The 26,767-nt window shown below is 38.0% G+C and overlaps 1 protein-coding gene across 4 annotated transcripts in view; it reads right to left on the bottom strand.

Annotated features, from left to right (window-relative positions):
• The window catches only part of adarb1b (adenosine deaminase RNA specific B1b), a 155,998-nt gene that overhangs the window by 87,044 nt on the left and 42,187 nt on the right, over positions 1-26,767 (bottom strand). For all 4 annotated transcript variants that reach the window (XM_051905047.1, XM_051905045.1, XM_051905046.1 and 1 more), the window contains exon 2: positions 20,040-20,121. The gene's annotated coding sequence lies outside the window, so the exon portion shown is untranslated. The remainder of the gene's footprint in view (positions 1-20,039; positions 20,122-26,767) is intronic.

The following is a 26,767-nucleotide window of genomic DNA, read 5'->3' on the forward strand; positions in this document are numbered from 1 at the left end:
AGTATAATATCATTTGCGCCTGCTGCACCCATGGTACGGCAGCAAAGTTCCTTGATTATTATGCCGGAATGAGAGTATAGTTCCTACCCATATCGGCCTAGAAAATCACAACTTTTCTTTTTCCGTCAGTCTCAGTACATGATGTAACTACAGAAGAGTCAAGTTTTAAATAGGAAAAATATCGAAACTCTTTGGTCATTTTTTGAGTGAGATGCTAACGGTCTAATCAGATTCAATGAACTATGCTAAGCTATGCTAAAAGTGGTACCGCCAGACCCGGAGATCGACTGAATGGATTCGAAAATTGTAAAACTCAACTGTTAAACTCTAGGGGAGTTGGAAAATTAGCCTATTTTCAAAAAAAGTGGAGTGTTCATCATTTACTCACCCTCAAATTGTTCCAAACCTGTATGAATTTCTTTCTTCTGCTGAACACAAAAGAAGATATTTTGAGGAATATGGGTAACCAAAAATTTGTTGGGCCCCATTTACTTCCATAGTATGGAAAAATACTATGCAAGTCAATGGGGCCCCATCAACTGTTTAGTTACCAACATTCTTCAAAATATGAAGAATATGTTCAGCAGAAGAAATTCATGCAAATTTTGGAACTAGAGGGTGAGGAAATGACAATTTTAATTTTTGGGTGAACTATCCCTTTAAATGTTGTTGTTTTCATGAAGAAACCCAATTTCTTTGACAAAAACAGACAATTGTGTGCTAACATTCTGTCTTTAAACAAGAACACTGGGCTCTTAAAAGCAAGAGGATCTGGCTATAAAATCTTCATGGAGATTTTTCTGAAAAAAAAAAAGAAAAAAAACACTGCACATCTGGGACAAATTAATCATGCAAAAGAAACATGAAGGAAAAAACACTGGCCTTTGAACAATAAACAGCAGCCCACTTTAAAATCAGCGTACTGCCTCCATCATATGGTCAGCATGCTCGCTAACTTTTCATTACACAGGATAAATGCACATGTGTTAGTTTCCACAAGCAGGATTTCAACAGACCAAATCATTACATGAAAATTAAATCATAAATATTGCATTAGTCTCATGAAAATAATAATAATAATAATAATAATAATAATAAAAAAAACACAGAAGAATAGACTGTGCACCCCGCAATATAGAGATTTGAAAATCTGGCACTGTGCTATATTGGGCTGACAGAGGCCCCCGAGAAACAGATTGCCTTGGCTTTCCTGCTGAGCACTGCATTCTGTCAAATAACTCGGCGCTTGGCTGAACTATCCTTGCTCGTCCTTGCTTTCTGCCCTTTTTCAGAAAATGAAGTGGTGTACTGAAGAGCAGAGCATGATGGTTCTCTATAGGACGCCCATCCTCTTGAGGAGGACACCCACCTCGTGGCTGGCCTGCTGCTCTATGACATATGAGAGGCTTCGTTTTCACCTTCTCTTCTTCAAACCTCCCTTGCCACCAAGCCGTTCAAGCCCCAACAGGAAGCAGTGATTACCTTTCCAGTGAAGTTCTTTTGAGGCGTATTATTTGTTGTTGCCTGTTTGAACAACTTCCTTTGCACCAGAGGGCTCCTGTTTGAAGCAGCTAAGATGTCAAATGGTTGAATTGCTACATACAGTGACCCCAAAACATATTTGGACATTTTCAGACTCTTCAAATGTATGAATTCAATCACACTGATACAAACTATCATATCAAGTGGCAAACAAATGATGCTAGAGTGTTTTCTCCTAGCCATTTTGTCAATCTTAAACAACTACACTGGGGCCCCGTTTCCACCTGGTATTAAGCTCTACCAGGTACTCTAGCATCATGTGTTTTAGTCGATCGGATGAGGGAGACACTCTCTTTTGTCCACTTTCAACCAATTCTGTCATGATTTTTTCGAGGGGAGGGTCTATGAGTGGGTAAATGTATGGGATTTTTCAGATCTTTCGATCTAATGGACAAAATAAGCTTGCACAATTTACATATGAACGCGCCCGGAGACGATGAAAAAACAAACGGAGAGCATTAGCTTTCGTTTCTGCTCTGACATCCGCAAGACCAGCCAAACGCTCTGAGTGTGTGTTAGAAATCAGGAATGGTGGAGAACATTGTGCTTGGTACGTTTTTCAACCGACAAAGCTTAAATCCCATCGAGCTAGCGTGCTTCCCATAATGATTACACATTAGGTCAGCAGGTGGAGAGTAGGCGGTCTTTTGTGGCTGTTTGAATGCATTCGACCACATGAGTGTTTACACTATGAAGTGGTCGAAAGTGGACAAGTTCAAAATGTTTTAGACCCCGTTTACATCTGTATTTAGCGTTGTCCATTTGTGATCCTTACTAGAAGTCTTACTAGAAAATTAAGCTTTCGATATCTTTCTTAAAGTAAATGCAATTTGTTTTCTTATATAATGTTAAAGTCCCCCATAGTCAATTTTTTCCCTTAAAAATCATCTTTGATAACCAAAATAACATATCTAAACGTTTTTTTGTTTGTTTTGTTTTTTCCTGTGAAAATTTCTTCATGCCGTAAAATAGCTTGAATGTAACTCTACACCCTTGCTTCATTGAGTATACATCTCCACTCAATCACACCAGCTAAGAATACCTGATCTACTCGGTCAACTTTACTGTAGTAAACGCTGCAGATGGTAATGCTGCAGAATGGTAATGCTTATTATGTATCGCTTTCTACAACATCGGACACATAACGGTAATTGATATTAGCCTTTGGTATATCGATATTAGCCTCATTATCGGTTCCTGCGTCAGCATCACACGCATACGTCGTGCTGCTCAATGCACAGCATCAGCCAATACTGAGTCGGCGTTCTGACGTAGAACCTGGAAGCGCTGCACTGTGTTTACAACGTGAACAGCGTAGGAGACTGACAGGGAAGAGAAGAAATTGTTGAATAAAGTCGTTATTTTTGTTTTTGTGCACAAAAAGTATTCTTGTCACTTCATAACATTAAAGTTGAACCACTGCAGTCACATGGACTATTTTTTAACGATGTCTTTACCTTTCTGGGCCTTGAAAGTGGTTATGTCATTGCTGTGTATAAGGAGGCCAGAAAGCTCTCGAATTTCATCAAAAATATCTTCAGACCACAAATTAAGATAAACAAAAGTCTTACTGGTTTAGAACAACATGAGGGTGAGTAATTAATGACAGAAATTTCATTTTTGGGTGAACTAACCCTTTAATTGTATCTTACAGCAGACCCAAAAAAGTATCCAGAGACTTATCAGTTTCCAAAACAGGTTACTCGCTTACTTGTAAACGAGTGTTCGCCTCGGGACACATTTGGTTCCGACTCTATGTTTAGAGAATTTGCCACTGGAGGACAACCATACAACATATCAAACAGAACAGCACGCTGGCTGACTTTCTACAGCGACGTGTGGCAGACTTTCAAAATTGGTTGCATTGATCCAAAAAAGGGGAGTCGGGGGGGAAATAAATGTCTTTCCAACCATGCAGTCTCTAATCCATAGAGGGTAATGTTGTATTAATGTGCTCTACGCAGTAACATTCAGACCTCAAACCAAAGTCACTGCAAAGAGGAGGAGGGCAAGACAGATAGAGTGATACAGAAATGATGATGTTCAGCTACAGTGACAGTGTCTTCCATTCCCAGTCTCTGTAAGGCAGCATGAGACACATTAAATCAACCTGTCTCTACATTTCCAGATCTCAGCCCTCTGGGACATTCTCCTGCGGCTCTCTGAGAGATAAGATAAAACAGCAATGTAAAATCAGCTTAAAGGAATACTATTAGAGAGAGAATAGCACTATACGGGTGAGATTAGTTTGCCAAACGACATCTGAACTACAATTACTAACACAAAACGTCTGCGATTTCATGTACTGATTTGGATAGGATTGGGATCTGTAGTTATTATAATTGTCTGAATGTGGCGTTACGGAAAGGTCATGCACTCTGGATGCATGCAAATAACTCTGTATATAATTAAGAGAAGGAATTATAATAGGATCATATCTGTTGCTGATGTTGAATGCAGAACTTGAACAGAAATTTTTATATATGCCAGAAAGTTGGTCTAAAACTATTATGAAGATGCACCAGGCAGCAAACTTATGAAGCATATTAAGATAGAATTGTTTGAAATAAACAATATATGACAATAAATTAATATTTTACCTGTAAAGTTGGTCTACATCTATAATGAAGGTGCACCAGGCACAGCGAGAAAATCAGCTTTAGTTACAGTGCTCAAGGAAGGCCAAAATAAATGAGAAACTTGCAAAAATATATACAAAGCAAACAGAAACATTCCTATCCGGACAGCATGAGAGTTACCCGAAAAACAGTAGGAAATTTGTGATGTAATTTTTGCAGAGGTTGTGCAGGGCAACACAGACGTGTTCGATTTGGATGGGATTAAAATTGCAGAGTACATCCATGCACCTTAAATTTACCTAATCTCCTTGGGGAAAACTAGTTTAGCCTGAACAGGGCTACTAGGAGAGAGAGAGTCAGTGAGCTGATTTTGTGTTGTAAGAGATACACCTGTCTGGTTCATGCTCAGATCAGCCCTGATCCTCCCTGGCTTGAGAAACATCTGCATTCTGTTCCCCTAATTCAGTGAGTAAGACATGCTGATTAATACAGCTGGAGCGCTGCTGCTGTACTGGACTGCAGCTCTTAAAGCGATAGTTCAAACTAAAATGAAAATCATTTACTCACCCTCAAACCATATATTTTCTTTCTTCTATGGAGCACAAAAAGAGATGTTTGGCAGAATGTTCACACAGCTCTTCCATACAATGAATGTAAAGCTTCAAAAGGGCACTTTTAAAGTGTAACTATGGTTCATAATGACACTTTCAATTATAAACCATGACTTTCATGTTTGTGTGAACTAACCCTTTAAACATACACAAATTTAGCTTTAAAGGATTACTTCACTTTCAAATGAAAATTACCCTAAGCTAATTAATAAATATCCTGACGCATCCAAGCTTTATAATGGCAGTAAGCGTTACCAAACAAGTATGAGCTGAAGAAAATGTCTTCTGTATTCTACTTACGAAGAAAGTGTAAAACTCTAGCAGTTCAAAAAGCTTACGCTACATCCTACGCCTTCTTATTCAACTTACAGAACTGACACAACGCCAGTTCAGTTTTTTTTTCATAATTTGAATAAGGAAGGCGGTCTGGCGGAAGCTAGATATTTTATTTCATAAATATGGATTTTTTTTTTTTTTTTTTTTTTTTTTTTTTTTTTACACACAAACTTCACTTCAAAAGGCCTTTATTAACCCTCCGGAGCCTGTGGAATATGTTTATGATGGATGGATGTGGATGGAGACACTTTCTTCAGCTCATACTTGTTTGGTAACGCTTACTGCCATAATAAAGCTCGGATGCATCAGGATATTTATTAATTTATCTCCAACTGTGTTCATCAGAAAGAAGAAAGTCATATACACCTAGGATGGCTTGAGGCTGAGTAAAGCTTGAGGTAATTTTCATTTGAAAGTGAACTAATCCTTTAATACAAGTAACCCATAAAAAATAAAAGAACCCCCAAAAAATCCAGAGAAAAATATATTGGTGGCTGAACATATTTATTATCAGCATGGCAGATTTTACTGTAAAAATTTCTACATCCAAATTTTAGTGTAATGTATTAAAACTAGTGGTCGCCCAAAATAAAAGTCTCACTTCAAACACATCAGCCAATCAGAACAACCGATCGGCCGATGCCGATATTTTAAAAATGTCAAATATCAGCCTATATGTCGCCAATAGTGATATATCAGTCGACCACTAATTAAAACATCGGTTATCAATAATATTACCGGCACACCCAGGTGGAAACTACGCATTTTCTAAATTGATTTTGGGGCAAGATCTGTAAAAAGGATTTAAAGTCGGAATGAAATGGAAGTTGCGATAGTCTTTTGTTCCCTATTGTGATGTGTATCCGAGTGAAACAGCTTCTCGAACAAGAAAAAAAATGTATGGCAGGACTTGATTTTGTCCACTGGGAACTGATTGGATGGTTGTGGTTTGCTACTGTTCAATCGCATGTGAGTGACAGGTTTTCCCGCCCTCGTGCCAGTAAACATGTTATCAGAGAAGAGAAGAAATTTATTTTGATTAAAGATTAAAAGGTACTTTTTTTTTCCAAAAAAAAAATAATGATGTGCACGGATAAATAATTCATAATAAGTATTGCAATATTCCATAAAATAAAACAAGAATTGTCAATGTTGATATCATTGTGACTTTATAGTAGAATGTGTTAAACCGGTAGCTTATATTGAAAGTATAAATTAAATTAGCCAAAATACTTAATATTCAAACGAACAAGCAAGAGGTGAGAATGTGTAAAACTTGGCAAATTACAGGCATTAAAATTCTGTGTAGAATCTGTGGAAGAGATTCCAAGTGGGTATCTCTATCAGTATGAGCTGATAGAGTATGAATGACAAAAGCACCATTAGACCTGTAATGTCCTCATTCATCTTTCAATGTCTGATCAAATTCCAACACTACGAGCTAGAAATCGAGCTGGACTACCTATCGGAGCTTCTTAACTTTACACAAGCAGCTGAGACACGGACAGCAGTCTAAATGAACAGCACGCTGAGGTAAGATAATGCTACTATTATGCAAGATGACACTGTCACTCTAATTTCCCTGTCCGCCGTGTCGCATGTGATCTGTCTGGGTTTCACAGACTCATTGTCTGCTCTCTGATCAATATATGATAGACAGGGTTGTTGCAGTCACGGCAGTGGAAACTATCGCACGCCGCACAGACGGAAAACATGACTGAGCCATATGGCCCATCGCTATGATGGAATCAGGCCATCAGGCACACAAGAGAAGAGTCCAACCCAAATGCACCTCACAGCAACACTATCAGGATCAGAGCTCCTGCAGAGATCAACATGTGCTCAACTTCACAGTACAGCTTTATTCTTATGACAAATGCTGCTTTCATGACCTCATTCTAAGATAGAACTATTATCAAGAGAGATAAACCAATAATTATTTTAAAGAACTTGTGTGTGTAGCTACCCAATTAACGACATAAAACAAAAATCAAAATAGATGTAAAACACCTTTGCTAAATAGCATATCAATAAACAAATACATAAGTAAATAAGTAAATATGTGTGTTTTCATTTAAATAAGTAGATGCATTAAATAATTATGCATTTATTTATATATATTAAGTAAATAAATATTTAATATTTACATATATAACATATATATATATATATATATAATGTATACGTCAATATGTCAATATGCAATACATCATAAAATCCGACCAATCAGGTTGTGAATGTATCCCTATGCCTTTAGGTTCGGTATCTTTTGGTTCGGTGATAAAGTTGCCAGTCTGAACGCTAAATAGACCAGGACTAAATGTTTTTTTTTCTTTTTTGGTCCGGACCAAATTAACCAAACGAACCGAACTACAAGTGTGAACGCACCCTTAAACTGACAGCAGCCTAATAAATCTGTGTCATTAATGTTAAATCACAGCCCTATCAGGGGGTACCGAATGTACCCGGTACTGCGGTACTCCCGGTACTACCTATTTCTATTGCTGTGTACTGAGGTAAATGCGCTCGTTGTGTGTGTGTAGCCTGCATGTGATGGTATTTTGGCCAGCTGGGAACTCGTAAAGAGCTTATAAAATGTGTAAAGGAGTCAAAACAGCGGCGGGAATCCATCCATCACACAAACGATCTGCTGCGTGGAGACGCGCGTCTGATGCCTGTGATGGGCAAACTCATGACTATGACGAGAAAAAAAAACGATATGCATGAGGATTCTGTCCTTTTTAGGGTCTCATCTTCCTGTTTTTGGTTCGATTACATGTCTTTGGTCCGTGTTGCGTTCATATATCAGTCGAACCGCACCAGAGTTCGTTCGTTCGTTTCAGCAGTCTCGGTCCGCTTGTTTGGTGCGCACCAGGGTTTGGATGGCAGCGTTCACACATGCTCAAATGAACCGCACTAACAGAGCAATCGTACCAGGGTTTGTTTTAATCGAACCAAACATGCCAAGTGTGAACGCACCCTAAGACCGAATGCACGGATCCAATATACTGTTAGGGCTCGTTCACAGAGAGCACGTTTTTGCTTTGAAAAATGCTAGACGCGGGCAGTGGAATGCCCCTAACACATGCGTTTTCTTTCTCGACTGTTTACGAGGAAACTTGCAAAGATGGGCATTTTGACACATAAGTATGTGTATTTAACGGTTGAAGCCCAATTAGGTGGCAAAAAGAACTGTAATCAGTACTTGCTCTCTATGAACAGCTGCTTTATGTGCGCGCATCTCTCAGACAGCACTCAAAGTCTCTCAGACAGTGCGCACATATAGCTAAATGAGTTCTCTTTCGCTGCTTATTGCGTTTCAGTGGTTTAAAGGGTTTAAACGCGATAGACGATAGTCCAAAATCTCTACAGGGTGACAAATTTCAACCCAGTTAATTGTGTCTATCAGTATATCGCCCACCCATAAATAGTGGTAATTTATCTTGCACTATACAAATTTTTGTACAAAACATTTAAATAAGAAAATCATAAATATCCGCAATAACCAGAAAATCAAGCACCTTGCTCTGCCCTCCTTTGTCGTATCTCCAGCCTGCTGAATCCCTAAAGGTTGCAGGTGCAGAGAGGACCCAGACTGTGCAGACACAGAAACAAGCATCTTCTGCTCTCATTACATCAGCAGCATTAATCTAGCGAACCTGTATTTATGCTTCCTCTAATCTCACTGCCTGATGAAATCACTGTGGCAGCGACCCTGCTCTGAAAATGCATTGCTATTCAGCTTATAGAGGAGTTACTGATTACAAACAAACAAGCGTGAGCATTAACAATCTGATTTGATTCTGCACAGCAATGGTGTGAACGAAACAGCTGTTCATTTGCACGGTCGATTTAAGGGAGGAGAAGTCAATTTAGGGCTATTCAGAGATATCTAACTTCATAAAAACTCTCTGCATGCATGAAAGTCTGATGGCTAAAGCGGAGGGCAAATAAAATAAAATAAAAATAAAATTATTATTATCATCATCATTAATAAATAATGCAAAATAAACAAAAAGGTTGATATGGAGGGTAAAAAAAACAATATTAAAACACCCAAGGATGATGATTTTTTAACATTAACACAAACAAAAAATGAAATAAAATAAAATATTCCAAGATGACAAAAGTACAACAAAAGTACAACAACTCAAAATAAATACTGATGTTGTGCTGAATCTTGGATCTATGGAAACCTTTAACAACATAAAACTGTTTATTTTTTTCTTGTAGGTTCTGACAGGAGTCATTTATCTCATAATGAAATTATTTCTTTATTGCGCACTCTCATTGCTTCTCTCTTGGATGCCACATTTTTGCTCATCCTCATAACAGACAATCGCAACAAATCACCTCAATTCAAGTCATCAAAAATAAAGCCACCAACATATCTCTGGCCTTTAGGGAGATGGTGGCCTCAGGCAATTATTGCTGTGTTAAGGGCAAAAATGACCTTTAGAAAAGAAAAAAGAAAGTAATTTTCTCTGATCCTATCTGAAAAACAGGCATGATGGTTGGGCAGCAAATAGGAGGAGAAAGCAAGCGATAAATGAAACTGAATTGTAAGTTTTGGACAAATCAGATTTTTGGGCAGTTAGAAAGTTCAGAAGCATAAATAATAAAGTTGTACCTGTACAAACGTTCTGAAATTTATATTTTGTCGAATGGCATGTGGGAGGAAATTTTTTTTTTTTTTTTTTACATTTACATTTACATTTTTTTTTTAATTATTTCTTTAACTGTATTTTATATAATTTTAAAATGGTCCCTTAGCTTGACAGATGAATTATTCAGATTTCCCAAGCTAAAAAAATATGGTTCAAATCAAAGTTGATTTAGGAGAAGAAGGGTTTTGATTTACATAATCAAGAGCCAAACCCCAGCATCCTTTTGAGTGCACGTCTTCAGGCCCTTATGAGACACGGCCGGGGTCTTTTCTCAGCTTAGTGGAAATGACTTCTGCAGACCTGCGGCTTTGATGTTTAATGCCACGTACAGTCTGCCCAGCAGCCAGGAAAGGGCTGATTCACAGGCTGAAGGCATTGTGGGTCAGAGGGCAGTCTAAACAGCTCTCAGCCCTTTGCTAGCCCCATACCAGCACAGACATATGTGCCCCATAACTCAATCAAACAAAGAGTGTGGTGATTTCATTTAGAGCACAGATGTGAAACCAGCGTTTGTGCACTACAGAAACCAGCATGATGCACCTGAGCTCTTTCCTAAAAGCAAATGGCAAAATCAACATTCAAATGACAACAACTGCTGCTTTGTATCATTAATAGGAAGTTCTTAGGTTTTCAAATAGGTATTTTAAATTGAATACCTCTTATTACTATTATATGAGAGGGGAAAACAAAAGAGGGCAAACTAGATTTTGCTTGCCTCACTCACCGTCTCAAAGCTAGGCAATTTTGTGTGGTTGCTTATACTGGCCCACAACAGAAAGCACAATTAAGTCCAACATTTTTCTAATGATGCACCAATATTAAAATTCTGGCCAATATGAGCTTGTTAAAAGATTGGTAAAAGATGTATAGGTTAGTGTTGTCTAAAGTATCGACTTCGGTACCAAGTCGGCACTGAAATATACCAAGTCAGTACTGACAATACCAGCATTTCCCCCTAGCATTTTGAGCACTGTTGAGTAGAATTCGTAAACACCTCTGATTGGCCATTGTGTTCACGCACTCAACAGATATATCTGTAATTGGCTACAATGATCAATGCATGGGAGCTTTGAAAAAACACGGAAGTGTTTGAAAGCGTTTTGAAAGCGGGAGCGGTAAAGTTTGAAAGCAGTTGTGTACATGGTCTAATAAAGAGTTTTTATGTTTCAGATTTCAAAGTAAAAGGTTTGCTTTTTCAAAGAATAACTCATTTTATGCACAAGTGCACACTGCTATCATTACATGCACACAGTATTTTCCTCCAACATACACTCAAAGGGAAAGCGCTCTTCAAGGGCTATGTCTTTGCCATAACATATCACTATTACTTTTAAATTAGTAATAGATAATAGCAAGCAGTGTGTCATCTTAACCTTAAAGTGGGGTTAAGTTTTGTGGAAACCGTGATCCTTTTTTCAGGATTCTTTGATGAATAGAAAAGAACAGCATTCATTTGAAACAGAAATACTTTGTAATATCATGAATGTCTTTAATGTCACTTAATTTAATGCATCCTTGCTGAATAAAAGTATGAATTTCAACCAAAGAAAATTTGCACTGACAACAAACTTTTCTGTAAATGTAAATATCATTAATAATAACTATAATGGAAACACATTTACTGAAGAAATTCCAAAATGTGCACTATAAAGTCATGTGACTGAATAATTCTAAACCACAACTAATTTACTACATTCAATAAAAGAGCCACAGTGGATTCCCCAGTGGATACAACCATTTCCATTGCTGTTTCCCCAGAAGTGATGATTTTCTGATTTATTGGAACAATGTTTTTGCGATATCCTGATTTTTCACATAAATTAAATGTGCATGGAAACAGCTAGTGAAGAGCTCTGGATCCAGCAGCACACAGATTCAGCTCCTCCGACACAACCTGATCAGATAGCAGCACCGTTCACTGCTGCCTCAGAAAACGATAGCGTTCATGTCGTCAAACACATCTGCACTGAATATTCCAGATAAGACAACGCTCTGTAGAAGCCGAGTCCCCGGGTAAAGATCTGCAATATCATTGACAGCATGCAACTTCTTAGCCAAACGAAAAAAAATGGTTATTACAGCAACTGATTCAACAAGCCTCTTTTCCAAAATCCACACTTTCTTGATATGAGATACATCTAGAGATTTACAGAAGCTCAGTCAAAGGCCTCAAATAACAAATAGAGGACTATCAGGCAGAGGTCAAAAAGTTTTGATTAAAATCATGCCAGATGGGACATGTATTGGGTTTTCCTTACACTACCCAGTCCACATGACAAAAATCACACACATCTACATAATTGGCACTATTGACAAGTCTGCAGAAGCAGAGGTGGAGCATTATCAGGACAGCTCCAAACCTCCAGGGCTTCAGCTCTGATTTGTGTTATGGGAGATGATAGGATGGCAGCTGCCCTTAGATTTCACTGCATTTATTTATATTGACAGCAAATTCAATAATGAACTCACACTCCACGTCCCCACTCCCACAGGACCACGACTGAACCCAGAGACCTCCTATTTGTCACACCCATAATGAAAATAAATGATGCTAAAGGAAAAAGGCAGAATTTAATTCCCTCATTATCGCACTGGTCATATTTCTAGCAGGATGTCAGCGTGGTTGTGGTTCAGCCGAATAAATAAATTTATGTTTCAGACAAATATTGGCCACCCAGTTTGTATATCACGCCAATGAAAATGGGTTCAAAAGAATCTAGAATGGAGTTTGAGTGCCACTAAGTAGACTAAAATCTCAGCTCAAAGCTTTCTGTAATCAATTGGTTCCGACTCTGTACTGCTCACCCAGTACAGTTGCGCGGAATATTTAAATTAAAATATTTTTTTTTTTTTTAAATATAAATTTTGCAGTCAAATTTAAGATATTTACAATTTGTTGAACATTTTTGTTCACTACATGACTTACAATACTTCCATTATTCAAAATCTGGAAAACAGTGAAGTTAATTAATACCACTAGTACTTTATGGATATCAATTTGAATTTTATTATATATATATATATATATATTAAAAAAAAAAAAAAAAAAAAAAAAAAAAACACACAAGCGCGCACACACACGCACGCATATAATATACATACACATACAGTGCTCAGCGTAAAGGAGTACACCCCCTTTGAAAAGTAACATTTTAAACAATATCTCAATGTACACAAAAACTATTTCCTAAATGTTGACAAGACTAAGTTTAATATAACATCTGCTTAATTTATAACATGAAAGTAAGGTTAATAATATAACTTAGATTACACATTTTTCAGTTTTACTCAAATTAGGGTGATGCGGCCAAGACAACATTCTCATTTTCATTTAGTTTAACTTGATGTACTAAAATAAGTAAAATACTGAATTTATAAAAACTATATATACACATATCAAAATATACAAATTACAAAAACACCACAAAATGAATGAAATTTTAAAATAAAACTCTCCTAAATGATATTAAAATAACACTAGTATATAGTACATTATTAAAATGCAGCCAATGATTTCTCAGCTGAAATGCTTAGTTTTCATGTTTCTCTTGCTGTTGAAAATGGCAATCTCTCTGAAACAAAAATGTCAGAGTATGGAAACTGATCCTGTGAAATACATAAGCTGTGTGTTTGCAGTGCACCACAAATGTTTTAACACGACTGTGTTGAGGGAACTCCGATCGCCTTATTTCAAGCCTGTGCACAGAGCGAAAAAAAAAAAAAAAAAAAAAGATTTAAAAAGTCTTGCTTAGATTTAGACAAGACCATGTAGACTTCAAGCTGAAAAGGCCAGCAACCCCCTTCTAGTTTCGACCTGTATCGCACAGCGAGGAGCAGTTACCCTGTGAAAATGATCGATGAAAGCTTTATTCGACATTGCCAGTTCTGACACATATAAAGTACTGGACCATTATAGAATTTAATGCCTCACTAGCCACATATGAAATAAAAGAGAGATTTTAATATCGCTGTGAAAAGATGTATTGCTGTTCTACATAACAAAGGACAGAGGCACAAGGAGATTTATCTTTCTTCAATTTCGTTAGCTGCTGCAGAAGTCCCAGATCTGCATTTGTAACCGTAAAATGCATGACGCTGCACTGCAGTCCTGCATCTCTTTATCAACTGGGTCATCCATCAATAGTGAGGAGGAGCAGGAGGCAGCGACCAGGACTGCAGAAACAATATTGATGTCAGCGACTGGTAGACATGGAGAGGATCTGTGGGTGACTGCACAGGCACACAGTAACAGTGAGTGCACTTTCAGCGGCCTTGGTTCCGAAAGCATTTTTCCCATTCATTTTCTCGATGGGCATTTAAAAAAATTCCTTAATAGAGCATTAAAGGTAGGGTAGGTAATTTTTGTTTTGTTATTTTGGTTGAAAGTCTCTTCACATCCTGATAGCAATCAATAATACAAGTGGTCTAAATATTATAAAAAAAAATATATATATAAAAAAAAAAAAAAAAAAAAAAAAAAAAAATGTAGGCTACATATCATCTGTGGACATCTCAGGACGAAAAAATGTTTGTCAAATGACTGGATGAACATTTTTTGGTCCTGATGTGATACAATGTCCTACCTGCCTGTCAGCATATGTATTTCCATCCCTCCGTGCATCCTGCTCGTGCAGACACCACACGTCATCAGCGTATTCCTTAAGGTTGTAGACAGAGTTGTAGATAGACAGTAACAAAGCGCCACAAAAAAAAAAAAAAAAAAAAAACGCCTTTTACAGTTCCTCCTGAACCAAAACAACGAGTTTACGACAAGTCATAACCGTAATTATGAGTTGGCAGCCCGTGATGTCCTACCCAAGGCTGTTCACGTCCTCAGATTCGGATTTATGCATTTCTATGTCAATACCAAAATGAATCTGCAGCAGTCAGGTGGTACAAGTCAGAGATTGGTTGTTTACAGTCATTATTATTGTAACGTTATGTGCTTTGCGACATGAGGTAATGTAACGCTGTCTCTTATGACGCTTTTCTGAATCTGCTCTGGCTGTGCGTGACCTGCGCGTTCATGTGTTTTGGAGGAGGCGTGGATTTGGAGAGCACTGTGAAGGGAGTGTGGGATCTAATGCTTTCAAAGCTAGCTTGCTATTGCTAGCCGCTCTGTAATTGCCTAACCTACCTTTAAGCCTTGAACCAACCCATGAAGATGAGTTACATTAAAACCTTGGTTTCGAAGCAAAAAACATTATAAATACTATTATTATTAAATAATTTATTATAATGTTGTGGCACCTAAATTCACTAACATATAAAATGACAGATTTTTGACCGATATATACATATCAAACAAAAATCCGTCATTTTACATGTTACAAACGGAACAAACTGAAAATTAATTTCAATATTGGTGCTTCACCAGACTATAAGTTAGGAATTATAAGTATAAAAGTACAATATATTTAAAGTATACTGCAAAATATTAAGCTGTTTGAGATTATAGAGAGGCCAACTCACTTTCTCATTAAAGAAAACGGATGGGATTTGAACTTCCAGAACCACACTGTTGCATTCTATAGTGGTTCGGCTCTGATCCAAGTACCGGATTATTGGGAGTCTGGGCAGAACTTCCTCCAGAAGCTCTCAGATGAGAACAAGACGGCTCTTTTTGTAAAGCAGGGCGTAGATTTATAATAAGGTCTACAGGGAGCGACTATATTCATCTCTGATCAATAAACAGCCAGAGAACAGCTAAATAAGTTTTACAAAACTCAGTCTTGAGCAAAAAAGTTAGCTTTATTAGATGTGAAACGGGATCGGGCAACAACATGAGTCGGATTAGTACCCACATTTCACACACGAGCCAAGGCGAATAGTGTCTGTGTGTCTTATGTATGTTAGATACTGCATTTATACATCATGGGACAGTTGTTATTTTGAAAGGTCATTGAAGATCCCTTACAGTCCAAGACAGCTTCTCCAAACTCTGAAGCAAGGTCTTATTACAGTAATTGATGACAGAAAAGAAAGATCAAACCTGAAAGCGCATATCTGCCTTCAGGGTTTCATTCCTTCCCCTGTGTTCTATAATACATGTAACAAGGGGAATGGATGTAATCTGTAAAAAATACAGTAAGTAAAGGGAGCAACCTGGACTGGGAAGAGCAAGAGAAGACTGCAGACCACATGGTGAAACATCAAAGGTTCAAGATCTAAACGAGAGATGATTAAAAAAAAAATGTGTAGAAACATGGAGTAAACTAAACAAAGAGGACAAAACTTTTGAAAGTGGTGTTTTTTCATATTGATGCATATTGATATATTTGATTTAAAAAAAAAAAAAAAAAAATTGCTAATATCCATGCTAATATGGTATCAATATATTGTGCACTTATTCATATAACTAATAAAAGTTATTTAGATGAATTTCCATTGAAAATAACTATATTGTGATAAATACTGTTGCTGTGATTTAAATTACTCATACAATTTTGGTTACACCACGACCTCTATTGTGGGACGGTGAGAATGAGACTAAAAAAGAGATTAGATGGTTTCATTAATCTTATTTAGTGGTAGAGAGTGAATGCCCTTGATTAGGGATCTCTGCTTGTCTGCAAAGCGTCTCTCTCACATCACCTGCAGAGCGGCGGCGAGCAGGTGCTCATCTGCTCTCTCCACCCTGCTGCTCCCATGAGTCCCCACTGCAGTCTTAAGGCTGTCGTTTTGTAAGACAGTTAATTCCTCCAAGCAAATGAAAGAAACCTCGAAGGGCCCAGAATCACAGAATGCTCCAGACCCCAGGCACCCATGTCTTTAGATGGCTTACTTCTAAAACAAGAGGCGCTTTTCACCAGGGACATGCAAAGCCCCAAGGTTTTGTTAAGCCGCTGCAACAAGCTCCGAGACTGTAGAAACAATGCAAAGCTTTGAAAAAGCCATTCCCATCAGCCTGAATGAACATGCTGAACTCCCTCAAATCTGACAGGATTCTTGGTGTGATGCAGAGCGGATCATAATAAAATCAGCTCGGGTTTTGACTTTGACAGAAGGGACGAAAAGACCCTGCTCTATTAATCGCCTTAAAATAGCACAGAAATGATGTAAGACCTGAGAGGACACAGTAAAGGCTGAACCGCTTTCAAGTATGCTGCTAATGAAAGTGTATTACGCTGGGTAAAAACATTGATTTCTTACTTTGAATAATCCGGTATTGACTCTTAACATCCCAAGATTGATCTTTTAATCCAAGCCTTTTAGTGGATGTGTGGAAATATTTGCAAAATAATGGTAGCATGCATGTCCTGTAGTCATAGCTATTTTTCCATCAACCTATTTTTATGTGAATTTTCAAATATCGCATAATAAAAAAACGCTAGATGGAAACGCCAAGATGTGGATAAAATTCTAAAAATGCACATAAAAGAAACATATGCGGTCAAATGAAGTGGATTGTTATTTTATCCAATAAAAATGTGCATAAACTACGATGGAAACACTTTTACAGAATAAATCCCTCGATGCAAAAAAAAACTCCTGTGACTTTGCCTGAACAGTGGATGTGATTGAATAACTGGACTAACCAGAAGACCAAATTCATAGCACAGCATCTCAAATGTTGGTTTGATCATTCTGAAACGCCTCAGCCAAAGTCTCATCAAAACGTCCAAGTGTTCGTGTGGAGTGTGGAAGCTGAAGCATAGTGCGCTTACTGCATGACATGGAGGCGCCGGTGCGATCACTTGCAACAGCAGAAACACCTTAAAATACTGTCATTTTTGGTCAAACAGATAAGAGTAATACATCATTCGAAACTTCTACTTTTCTTTGTGTAAACTCACAATAACAAGAAAACGTTGTGCCTTTGTAAAATAAAGAAAACAAACAGAATGCGCTTTCTGCTGTCTTGGTCATGGAACTTGGATGCGTCAAAAAAGAAACCAAAACTCATGCCTCAGACATTAAATTCAATTCACATCTATTTGTATAGCACTTTCCACAATACATATCGTTTCAAAGCAGCTTTACAGAAAATGCATGTCAACATTACAATTTACATTTACAATTTTCAGACACGAGAAATATGTCTATAGAAAGCTTAAACAAATATTCTCAGATTATGTAATCTGTATGAAACATGCAATATAGGCGCGTCCACAACTGCGGAGATGAAGAGTCAGCATCGTCAACTTGGTCTCTGCAGTCGAAAACACAGAAAACATTATCAAAAAATTATTAGAATGTTTTGACAGTCTCCTTGCTGTTTTTTCACGACTGTGGCAAGCTTAATGCGTGCGCTTGAGTGCTGATTAGGCTATGTATTTATATAGGCAATTAAAGGCTCATTATGATTTATATGGCTTATTAATATACACGTGCGATTAGTCGACTAATCGCTTAAATGAATGACTAACAGTCGACTAGAAAAATCTTTAGTCAAGGGCAGCCCTAATAATTATCTACCAGAAGTGGTCACACACGATTCCGTTTAAAAACACCAGCATCCAGTCCCAAGAGAATTGTGTTTATAGCATTTGGTCTGCACGCTCTGAAGCACAAGTCATTTATGATGTACAAAAAAGAGCTCCCCCGATTGCAGAAACTTTTTTATTTTTATTACATATATTTTTGTGCCAGTTTCCCAGGAAATGACGCTTTTGTGGATGGAAATGGAAATGGATGGAAACGGTGCATTATTATAACCTAAATTCGCAACTTTGGATGGAAACACAGCTACTGGTGAATCGGTTTTACAGGATTGAACCCACTATAAATGCCATGACCACTGGCCCATCTCATTGAAAATAAATTGTGTCCTAGCAGGTAACTTCTTCCAGGCAGTTTTTTAATATGCTTCTTATTCCAAATCTGGAAGTATGCTGTCATCTGTGTCATCATATTAGCTTTGTGCAGTAACCTGTAACAGCCAAAATTATATGCAAATGTGAGGGGGAAAAAAAAGTGCATCAACAGTGAGCGATCAAGCAACAATAAAATAACTAAAACAAGCCTGTCAATGTCACAACTGAATCATTAAATCAGTGTTGTTACCCAGCCTTAAAGTGTATACGCTCTGAATGGTAACTGGCTTCAATAACAGAACTTGACACACGTCATCAGAGCTGAAAAGTGAGAGGTAAATGAATCCAGGCCCATGTAATTTCATCTCTGAGGCAGCCGTATGTCTCTGCTGGCAAGTCATGGAAACCTAGCACAAGGCTACATTCATACCTCCTTTGTTAAATAAATTAATGCAACTCTTTAATTCTTAAAAAGATGAGTCATATTACCATGAGAAATAAATGTAATTGTCCATTGCTCATCCACAATTTAAATCAGAGAACCTACTCGGACTGGGTGATATATTTGAAAAATTACATATAAAAAATTGAAAATGTAGCCCTTTAAATGGCTTAACAGAAAACTTTTTGTCCCAAAAAGAGAAATCATCATTTCAACCAATTAGAAAAAGAAAACCATAAAACACAGTAAAAACAAGACATCATTTTTACACTGTTTTTGTAGTTTTCACTAACTGAAAACTACAAAGAATGATAAAAACTATTTCAAATAAATGCTATTCATTTGAACTTGAGAAAAATGTGCCACGGTTTCTACAAAAACATTAAGCAGCACAGCAGTTAACACTGATGATAATAAATGTTTCTTAAACAGCAAATCGGCATATTAGAATAATTTCTGAAGGATCATGTGACACTGAAGACTGGAGTAACAGCTCTGTAAAATTCAATGTTGCATCACAGGAATAAATTACATCTTAAAACGTATTCAAAAAGAAAAGTGTCACTTTAAATTGTAATAATATTTTACAATATTACAGTTTTTACAGTATTTTTGATCAAATGCAGCCTTGGCTTCATTCAAAAACATTATCAAACCCAAACTTTTGAATGGTAGTGTGTGTATGTCTACTTTAATTATGAAAAAAGCCACATGAGACTTGATGCCAACGATTCATGAATTATATTTATCAAAACAGACAGATTCACGGGAATAAATAAATCCTGCCAATTTACCAACACTTTTTTGCTGCTGCGGTCAGCAGACACGAAAACAGGCTCACACTTGCAAGTCACAAGACAAGGAGGGATTGTGCCAATGGACAAAAACACAAAGCATTAAATTCACTGCGATGGTCACAATTTCGATATATAATCGCCTAGCACAAGTGCCTACAGTTCTGATAAAGCACTTAGAGAAACCCTACACATCAGCAACAGGCATAAAGTAACAGTTTGTTTTGAACATCCTACCGGCATTGCTCCACCTTTCTTTCTTTACATGTGATCAATCTCTATTTGAGCATGTTTCACTGCATATTCACTTACCCAAGATTATAAAGCAGTGGATGGTGCTCCGATCTCACACAGCCTTGAACAAGATCTTCCTGCTGAGAGTCTCCACTTCTTCCTGAAACACAAAGGAGAATAAAACATCAGACCACAGCTAAAGCTGCTCTCTCCGACCCTGATCCTAAACCATTCAAATAAGAGCAAATCTAAACTGAGAGGACTCGGTGAGAGAAATGAACACCATAAATGGAGAAATTCCCCTAAACCAGATGTCACACATTTTATACTTAAACACCTCCGCTTCCACATACAACTGGGGAAGCTGCAATAAGCTTCAGTAATTCTTCACACAAAAAAATAAAGACATAAACTGTATATACATGCCCATATATAAACTAACAGTCAAAAGTTAGGAATTAAGATTTTTTTTTTTATGTTTTTGAAATAGATCTCTTATGCTCACTAAAGGCTGACTTATACTTGCGTCGAATGTACGCTGTAGCTACGACGTAGCCTGACGTGCACCTCTTCAAAAATGTAACAACGCGTCAATTCTACGCGGACCACAAGCGCTGTGATTGGTCTGCTAGAACCCCTCCTTCAGGTCAAAAAACTGTCGCGGAGCAATCGGAGAAGAAAGAGCATTTTCAACTTCCATAGGAATGAAAAAATGCTCCGTTTCAGGAGACACATGCAGTCAAACTGCAACAAAAGTCGTTACCTATTTGCCGCTTCTCTGCTGCTTCTATTTGTAAGCTTCTCTGACAACATACATGACAAGCTGCTTCTTCATCAGCATTTGCCTTGATACTCAACATGACCGCGGACACTGCCTACAAGTGGTCTGCATGCACATCGACGCGGACAATGACACAGAAGTATAAATGAAAACAGACGCATAGCCTACGGTGCAGAGCCTACGGCGTAGGTCCGACACAGAAGTAGAAATCAGCCTTAAGGCTGCATTTACTATAACATTAAAATGCCATTTAAAAAAAAAACAAAAAAAAACTATTCACGTTTGTGGCAAATACGACTTAAATAGCTAACTATTTCAAATAAATACTGCTCTTTTGTAACTGTTCTTTATCCTGAAAATGTACAGATATCAAAAACTGTTTTCAACATTGATAATAATAAGACATATATACCTATATAAACAGAACTGTCAAGTTGACTTGAAAGATTAATACTGTAGAAAAATCTAGAAAATGACAAACAGAAACAGCGGGTGGCATCTTTCAAGTAGCATTAACTAGGGCGTGTTTTTAAAATTTTCTCACTGATGTCATTGCATAAATGTCAAGGTTGAGTTGTGGCAGTGGACTTGTTGGCAGGAGATTTTAAGGGCCTCAGACTGTAGTTCATAGTGAAAATTGGTTCACCCCCTTCATCTGCGGTATAAAGAAAGGCTGTCAAAGGAGTGACTACCCCTCTTTGTTATCATAAATACAGCCCTGAGAGCCAAGGAAAGAAAACTCAATAGAGGTTTCAAAATAGATGACAACACGGCCACCCTGAAATGGAGGTCTAAAAATAGGAAGCATGTCCTGCCAAAGGAGAGTGACAACATAGTTCAATTAGGCGGCTCAGGAAAGAGAAAGATAGATGTATAGAGACTGAAAACATACCCTGTTTCACAAACATAACGTAAAAGTGCTTTTCTTGAATTAAAGGGGACCTATTATGCAAAATTCACTTTTATAAGGTGTTTGAACACATGTGTGTCCACAACCAACCAGCCTTTAATGGTAAAAATCCAGCCACTGCTTTTTTAATAATCCCCATACATCCCCATCCCCATAATCCACCACAACGCACACCACACACCTGCTTATTGGTGGAGATGAGACCGAGTGATGAAGCCAATCACTATATATATGGGGATGATTAGGAGGCCATTATGATGGACAAAGGCCAATGGGCAAATTTGGCCAGGATGCTAGGGTTACACCCCTACACTTTTTCAAAGGACATCCTGGGATTTTTAATGACCACAGAGTCAGGACCTTAGTATAACGTCTCATCCGAAGGACGGTGCTTTTTGACAGTATAGCGTATCCATCCCTAAAGTGGGGTGTTAGGACCCACAGAGACCACATGGTGAGCACCCCCTGCTGGCCTCACAAACACCTCTTCCAGCAGCAACCTAATTTTCCCAGGAGGTCTCCCATCCAGGTATTGACCAGGCTCAACCCTGCTTAGTTTCAATAGGCAAGCAGTCTTGGGCTACAGGGTGATAGCTGCTGACTATCTTCCTGCCAAAACGTGTAAAAATAGATCACCAAAATCATTATGAAACTTAACAGTGAATTAATCTCATTGCGATATTTACAATGCTACTTTTTTTAGAAATCATCAACAGATTTATTCTAAATAAATTAAATATTTAATATTTCAATATTTTAAATCACCCAGCACTACTAAGTCCCAAAAAGAGTGTGTGGAAGTATAAGGTGAATAGCAAGACGGTCTTATTTTCTGCCTCAATGCAACACAGACAAGCTAAACTTAATGGCTTGGTTTTCCACAAAATTTTTGTGAAAACATCAATGTCTAGGCTGGTTGAAACCAAGAGAAGCAAAGAATTGGTCTAGCAGCTGACATGGATTGCTGCCGAAATACTTGTCAGCAAGTGAATAATAGATGTGTTTTGAGAGTCAGAGAGCAGAAAACAAAGGCTGGATCAGGTTATGGGCAGTACCTGTTCTAGGGCGTTCAGGTGGAGGAAAGAAACAATGTGTAGGCAGGAGGCCAAGAGTTCATTCAGGATCTGGATAAGATTGCACATGGGAATCAGGTTAGAGGTTATTCCTCAGGGAACAGTTACAGTACAGATGAAGAGGAAAGAACAAGAGATAGAGTGCCAAAAAGAGGAAGACAGACAAGATCTTGCGAAGATCACAAATATATCAGCCACAAATATTACATAAAAAAGTGAATTATTTGACTGTATTCAAGATTTGTTGTACAGTTTCTTTACAATGATGTCTTTCAAAATTAAATTTGCTAAATTTGCTAAATTTGCTCGATCGATAAAGATAAGATTAGATAGATCGATCGATAGATCTCAACTCCACTTAAAGTAACATGTGGCAGTAATAGATGATTATCAGACACTTTCATCAGAGTTACTACCGTTAACATCCCTCTTCAGACATTTGACCGCAGTAACAGAGTGATCCACTGACTGTGGTCGGCACTGACACTCTGTTCACCCATGTGGTCAGTCTGCCCTAAAAACCACAGCGTCTGCCATTCACATCAGCTTAAAAAAAATGTGGTTTTGTCCTTAAATACTCTGCATGCTTCATAACAAAAAAAAAAAAAAAAGCCATTTTCTGGAAACATACAAAGTCCATTTATATAAAAATGAATTGCTAATGGCATTCAGCGAATCAGCAAATTTTCTGGTGTTACACAGGAATGCATGAGATTGTGTAATTTAGTTCCCGCCTGACCAAATAAATATCTGAAAATATAAATAACCCTGTAGTCAAAATGCACTCTCAGCGCTGCAGTCGCTTTAAAAATTCAGCTTTCCCAGAAATAATAATGAAATAAGAGCTACCAAAAGCCCAGATGTGATCTATGAGTGTGCTGGCGTGTTTTCCAGCCCCTTATTGTTAAAACGACAGTAAATTAAACTGTACCCACGCAAAAAAGGGTCGATGTCAGTCAATTAGCTTATTAACCCAACAGGCATCAATTGTGTGATGCATTTCAGGAGGTAAAATATTAAGGATGTCAGTACGGCTTTGTAGAGAGGACAGAATTAAGACATTACAGGCCTAATGAGTCCTAAACCGACAAAGAAGAGCAGCCGACTCAGCAGAAACAGACTGCAGTCGCCTGAAACAAGGAGGTCCACAGCGTCGCTGCCTCTGCATACTAAAACAGCCCACACAATTACCACACTCTCTCATGTGGCACTGTGAAAAGATCACCATCATCATCCTCATTAAGCGTAAACACACTGTTGATAATTTGCATTTAAACAACTTTACTTTGCCTCTATCTGCTAATAATCTGTTTAAAGGTACAGCGACCCAAAAATACTCCCCAAAATTTACTTACCCAAACCAAAATGTCTTTCTTACAAGAAAAAAAAAAAATCAAGATTAAGTAAAATGTCAGTAATGTACAACTAGTGAAATTTATTTTTATTTTGTTTCTTTTTCATTATGTTCTCAAACCAGTTCTGAATGATTTGTTTACAAATCACACTAATCTGATTCACTGACTCAATGATTTGTCAATAAAGGCTTAAAATTTGGTCTGTTTCAAACAAATGTTATTGTATGGGTTCAGAAGACTTGAAATGTACATCGTACAAACAATTTTTATAATACTTTTAATCCTTTTGCATATTTTTTTTTTGAAAGCTCAAGTCCCCATTCACTCTAAATGGGGGGAAAAAACTTGAACCCTTTAAGGTAACAACTAGTCATGTGTTTCAAAGCTCAATGCTGGGTTCAGACTACGCAATATCTTTACGAGATTGTGTTACGACAGTCACTGAGTTATGCAATTTTGACTCACAAATTCTTGTTGTGTTACGGACAAGGAACATGTCAGACCATTTCTAAGGATCAGATGGTGAGGAAATTTTCCCACCGGTCAATCAACGTGTAACAACACCAGTAATACCAGTAGGGGGGGGGGGGCATTTCTGGGGCGGCAAATGCTTGAATGGTGAGTTCATTATTATTCCTAATGAAATACATAACAGTACAATGACAAACTCGTTTAAATAGGTGCTTTTACATTTCGCTTTAAAACCAAATCTTACGCCATCGTCTTGTCAGTCAAGAGTGAGGTGAATTGAGGTGAAATCTGACGCTTGCTGCTGATCTGTGCTGCGACTCTTGTTCGGCTCACGCTGAATTGAGCAGACGCCTTCAGTTTTTAATTGTAGTGTCTGTTCTCTAAATTAACTAAATGATTTTTATTACTATAAAAAAAAAAATAAATAAATAAAAAAAATCTAAACAACGGTGGGGGGGAGGTGCGGTGCCGCTGTGGGCAAGTGATGTAACGGTGTTGTGGCTGAACACCAGTAACACCAACTATTGCAGCAAGACTAGTTGCTTCCCCACTCTGCCGTGGTAGTCCCTCGAGGAAACATCATAAAGGCAGGAGTATAGCTAAACAAACCTGCATAATTCCACTTAGTAGCACCAATACCATCGTCTCTCTTTCGTTTTGCCATGTTTGAAAGCCGTGTACGGAAGAGTTTCTGTGCTCCTATTGGTCAACGTCACAGATGTGATGGAGCCAGTTATGGAGTAGAGAAAAAAAATTAAACAGTCTTTCTATCAGGACATTGTGAAGCATTACAGACAAGGTGCTGGGTGTCGTCCACTATGACACACTATACGAGATAAAACGATCGATTCTTGCATCCCGACGCCCACAACACCCTACGTCAAACAGATTGTGCCAAAATCTGAATGATATCGTGTAGTCTGAATCCAGGCATAAGACCTGAAAGAAAATCTGATATTTTTTCCGTAGCATCCCTCAAACACGTCAGCACTACTCCTGCTAGAAAACTGTGCAGTCACCAAATCAATGGCCATCTCTCAAGCGACCTTATTAATATCGTCCAAACATGATTTATTATTTATTGCAGCTGAATGTCTACAAGGGTCCATGGTCTGTCTTGATGGATATCTGTGCGACAGGAGCCCATTATTTCCAGCATGTCATATTGAATTCTGCAGGAGTGCACTCAATTTTCCCTGAGCAGCAGGCCCGGGGCCAGGGGGACCGTTTCAGTTGGGCTGCCACAGTGGCAAGGGGAAATCTGACAGGATCTCGCTCTGTCAAAACTACATTTCAGTCAGACGGAGACGGCCCCTCTGCATGCCGCTAATGGATTGGTCTTTTTTTCTCCCTGATGGAATTGAGAATCGATGACATCATGGCTGCAGGGACAATGGCTCCGGATTCAATGAGCGTTGATGACCGTTCGAGAAGCATCAAGCCTTTGATCTGTGCCTGAACCTTCAGTAATGAGGAAGATCAATTTTGATTGTTGTAGTAGATGAACTACAGGTCTGAGGGCAATTTTATATTCATGCCGAGGCGGCCGTTCGTGGCATATAATTGAGCATGGGCTTGATTAAAATTCATCTCGCTCCATGCGGTCTCTATTTTTGGGAGGTTCAAGTAACAGCTCCGTTACCCAAATTGGCTCAGACTAAAAGTTTGAAACCATTAATCAGCAGGGGGAGCGATAACGTACCATCGGGGATGGGCGGTCTTGAAAAAAAGATATGACAAGTTTCACATTGAAGTAAACATCAATCTGATTTAACTAGACAATGTCATTAAAGGGACCTGAAGGGATTGATTAAAAAGAAGCATGCTAAAATATGTAGGTATGAGGACTTCCCATAGAATGGGAGTAGTGAGATTTGGATCGGATTGTCATGTTGAGACAATCAGTGGTGTGAAAGTGATGTTTATTTATGAATGCAGAAAACCTAAACTGAGGTGCTTCCAGATGGAAGGCGATTGTGTTGCATTGTGGCTGAAAGCTACTTAAAGGAATAGTTCACCCAAAAATTTAACTTTCCCATAATTTACTCACCCTCAAGCCATCCTAGGTGTATATATGACTTTCTTCTTTCCACCGAACACAACTGGAGTTATATTAAATAATATCCTGGCTCTTCCCAGTTAGGTAATGGCGATAAATAGTGTACAAGTTTTGGAAGCTCCAAAAAGCGCATCCGTCCATCATAAAAGTATACGCA

Source organism: Ctenopharyngodon idella, chromosome 9 (assembly GCF_019924925.1).
Source record: "Ctenopharyngodon idella isolate HZGC_01 chromosome 9, HZGC01, whole genome shotgun sequence".
Taxonomy (NCBI): Eukaryota; Metazoa; Chordata; class Actinopteri; order Cypriniformes; family Xenocyprididae; genus Ctenopharyngodon; species Ctenopharyngodon idella.